We start from the raw sequence: 4,572 nt of genomic DNA on the forward strand, positions 1-4,572 counted from the left end.
CAAACATAATTTTAATGTTAAAGCCATGCACTAAATTGTCTTCCAAGTTTGTATAAATAGGTTTATTTAACTTTTTCAGAAATTACCATTTAAAATGTGTGTATTTCGATTAATTTGTCTATGTGGAATGAGATACAAGATTAAATTATTGGTAGTTGCAATATTTAATCACCAAAGTGGTTTTGCTATTTGCTGGAATCATTAAGAACCAGGTAGATTTGTGTGTAAGTAATATGCTAAATTTAATAGGTTGGTGAAAATAATATTTTGATGTGTATTTTAGCACACAGAAATGAGTTTAACTTAAATTAATCTAAAAATGCTATTTGCAAGTTACTAACATATAAATCACCAATAAAGGGTTTAGATATAAAATGTTTTTATATCTCATTTCTAAACATGGAGCTAAATTTTCAATAATTTTTCTGATTTAAGTCAGTGTACAAGAATAGACATAAATTCTTTCATTAGCCCAACATATATATTATTTTGTGTTCTATAAGTTAGCTTTTCATGCATAACAGTTGTTTGACCCCAAACTTTTTGTCCCAAATGTAATGTTTATAACAACAGTCATTTATTTAGTTATGAGTTTGTGGCTTGTCAATTTGGCTGGACTTGGCCAAGAATGTTTTCTGGTGTTTTGGAATGAAGCACATTGGTGTGTTGGTACTCAGTTGTCGGTCAATAACATAACCATCTACCAACAGAGCATCAGATTGATGAAAAAGACTTGCACAGGCTTAATGACATGATGGTAGAAAGGTTTCAAATGCAAAAAGACAAATGCCTTTCAAAGCCCTGTTTGCTTTATGTCCACTTTTCCTTTGTCTGTGGTGCTTGCCATGGCCAAACTCAGAGTTATTATATAAGAGTAATATCAAAGGGCAAAGATATAAAGAAAGGAATAACGTATGGCCCGTTTTTCATTTTACCATAGCTGCTGTATCTTACTTGAAAGTCTTCTTGTATACCCACTACCCTCAATTTGAACAAAAGTGTGTTCTCCTCGGAGGCATCTAAATCTGCTTTCCAAAATTTGACTCATGTTCTGACCAATAACAATGGCAATCTTGGATCATACTTAACCTCTCCAAAGAGTAGTCATGTGTAAAGGACAACTTGATCCTATAACAAAGTGTTATATTTTAAAGTATAGGTCAGTAATTGTATGTGAGAATATACACTGCTACATACAAATTAACTAATCAGAGCACAGCTTTTCAATGTTTAAAACAGAATAAGCTTCCCTATAAAAAGCAGCACTTTGGGGGCACCTGGGTGGCTTAGTTGGTTAAGCGTCTGACTTCAGCTCAGGTCATGATTTTGCGGTTTGTGGGTTTGAGCCCCGTGCTGGGCTCTGTGCTGACAGCTTGGAGTCTGGAGACTGCCTCGGATTCTGTGCCTCCCCTCTCTCTGCCCCTCCCCTGCTCATGCTCTGTCTCTTTCTGTCTCTGAATAATAAATAAACGTTAAAAAAACTAAAAAAAAAAAAAAGCAGCACTTTTGTGACATTTTTAACTTTAATATTCCTCTCTTTCTTCACCTTCTCTTTCAACAAAATCCACACCAACCTCCTCAATCCTTCTTAAGAGCAGCCATGTCCTCATGGGCCTCAGAATGCTTTCCTGTGTCCATGCCTTCACCACATAACAGGCACACTTGGCATATATCAGGTCAAACTTGTGGTCTGGGCGAACCCAGGCTTCAGCAATGGCTGTGGTGTTGCTCAGCATACACACAGCTTGCCAGGTACCAGGTACCAGGTACCACAGTGGGAGGCTGGCAATTAATGCCAACTTTGAAGTCTGTGGAGCACCAGTCCACAAACTGGATGGTATCCTTGGTCTTAATGGTGGCAATGGCAACACTGTCATTCTTTGGTCACCATGTTGCCATGTACAACAGATAGCAAGCCGTGTATTTACTGTGACAAAAGTCACATTTCGCCATCTGGTTGGCTGGCTCAAGGCATGCATAGGTGATCTATGCTACAGAAAGCTGATCATGGTAGGTTTGTAAGCAGAGACGTCAGGAGCATATGAGGCTAGAGGGAAGTGGATTCAAGGATAGGGCACCAGGCTAGTCTGGAATTCTGTCATATCAACATTTAAGGCTCCACGAAATCTGAAGGAAGCAGTGATGGAAGACACAATTTAATCTATTAACCTATTGAAGTTAGTGTATGTTGCACCTGTCTCACTGAAGAAGGTGTTGAAGAAGTCATCTCCTCCCCCAGTGGTCTTGTCACTTGGCATTTGACCACTGGACTGGATGCCGTGTTCCAGACAATAGAGCTCCTGGCAGGCATTGCCAGTCTGGACGTCAGCCTGGCCAATATGGGTAGAGATGCACTCACACATGGCTGCTGCTTTGTGGCTGTCAAGAAGATGGCAACCAAGTAAAGGAGAGACTGTTGCTTCTTAACAGCCTGACTCTTAGGCGATCAGTGTAAGAAAATATTTTAATGGAAATCAAATATTTTAATGGAAATATTTTAATGGAACACTATCTGTCTTTCTTCTAGCCTAAGGAATAAAATATTCTGAATAAAATCAAAGCTCACTGTCATAATGGACACATTTCTTCCTTATGAAAATATATGATCACTCTACTAATTTGGGGATTTATCATTCCCATACGTAACTTTATGTAGCTGATATATATCCTATCTTTATATTTCTACCTACACAAAATTGTTGTGTCAATATATAAATTAACTGCAAAATCCTCCATGTATATTTGTATAGATCTCTTTTTCTCTACACTTTTATTGTTGTGTAAATCCATTGTTGATAATATGGATCTGGTAAATTGACCACTAGACGACTGCTGTTGTTTCACTATTTATTTTATGAGTATACTGGGCTTCATGGAATGCCCTGTAGATGAATATTGTTGTGCAGAGGGATTATACATTTTATGTATCTGTAATTTTAAAACAAATGGACAGTTTATATTTCTTGAATTAGTTAGAACTAGATAATCTGTTATTGTTAGTGTGTTAGCCATCATGTTTTCAAATAACACCTATCTCCTATATAAATATAGATGATGATAAAGTAGATAACGAGAAACTCATTGTAAAACCCAAGGTCACACAGATTTTCTCTAGATATTTTATAGTTTTACATTTTGTATGAAAGTATATGATCTACCTTGAATTAAATTTTGTGTAAGTTATGAGACAGGGTCTAAATTAATTATTTTGCATTTGGAAAGTCCATTGTTCCACTACCATTAGTTGAAGAGATTAAGTGTCTTCATTGAATTACCTTTGCATTTTTATGATTCATCAAGTCACTCTATTGGTGTGGATTATTTTGGGTCTTTATTCTGTTCCATTGACCTATGTATTTATTCTTTCACCAATACAGCACTGTCTTCATTATAATAGTTTTATAGTAAATGCTAAAATCTAGTATTATGGCTCTTCAACTGTATTCATTTTCAGAATAGTTTGGAGGTATTATAGTTCCCTTTTAATTAATAAAATTTGAACTCTGCTTGTCAATATCTTTGATTTTTCCTGAGGTATCTCTCCTTGGTGCACAGACAGTTGCCTTCTCATAGTGGCCTTACATAGTCATTACTCTGAGTGCATATCCTTGTGTATCTTTTTTTTTAACATAATATCAGATTTATTTTCATTTTTTTAAATTTACATCCAAATTAGTTAGCATATGGTGCAACAGTGGTTTCAGGAGTAGATTCTTTCATGCCCCTTACCCATTTAGCCCATCCCTCCTCCCACAACCCCTCCAGTAACCCTCAGTTTGTTCTCCATATTTATAAGTCTCTTATGTTTTGTCCCCTCCCTGTTTTTATATTATTTTTGTTTCTCTTCCCTTATGTTCATCTGTTTTGTCTCTTAAAGTCCTCATATGGGTGAACTCATATATTTGTTTTTCTCTGACTGACTAATTTCACTTACCATAATACCTTCCAGTTCCATCCACGTAGTTGCAGATGGCAAGATTTCATTCTTTTTGATTGCCAAGTAATACTCCAAGTAATATATATATATATATATATATATATATATATATATATATATAGACACACACACATATATATTGCATATATATATTGCATATATATTACATATATATATTGCACATATATATATGTATGTGTATATGTGTGTATATATATATATATATATACACACACACCACATCTTCTTTATCCATTCATCCATCAATGAACATTTGGGCTCTTTCCATACTTTGGCTATTGTTGATAGTGCTGCTATAAACATTGGGGTGCATGTGCCCCTTCGAAACACCTGTATCCCTTGGATAAATACATAGTAGTGCAATTTCTGTGTCACAGGGTAGTTCTATTTTTAGTTTTTTGAGGATCCTCTATACTGTTTTCCAGAGTGGCTGCACCAGCTTGCATTCCCACCAACAATGCAAGAGAGATCCTCTTTCTCTGCATCCTCGCCAACATCTGTTGTTGCCTGAGTTGTTAATGTTAGCCATTCTGACATGTGTAAGGTGGTATCTCATTGTGGTTTTGATTTGTATTTCCCTGATGATGAGTGAAGTTGAGCATTTTTTTCATGTG

At 35.9% G+C, this 4,572-nt stretch overlaps 1 pseudogene; it reads right to left on the bottom strand.

Moving 5' to 3' along the window:
- Positions 1-1,523: 1,523 nt before the first annotated feature.
- Positions 1,524-2,363, bottom strand: LOC121041612 (tubulin alpha-1A chain-like; annotated as a pseudogene).
- Positions 2,364-4,572: the final 2,209 nt, after the last annotated feature.

The sequence above is a fragment of the Herpailurus yagouaroundi genome, unplaced genomic scaffold, assembly GCF_014898765.1.
Source record: "Herpailurus yagouaroundi ecotype Mexico unplaced genomic scaffold, PumYag 29, whole genome shotgun sequence".
Lineage (NCBI taxonomy): Eukaryota > Metazoa > Chordata > Mammalia > Carnivora > Felidae > Herpailurus > Herpailurus yagouaroundi.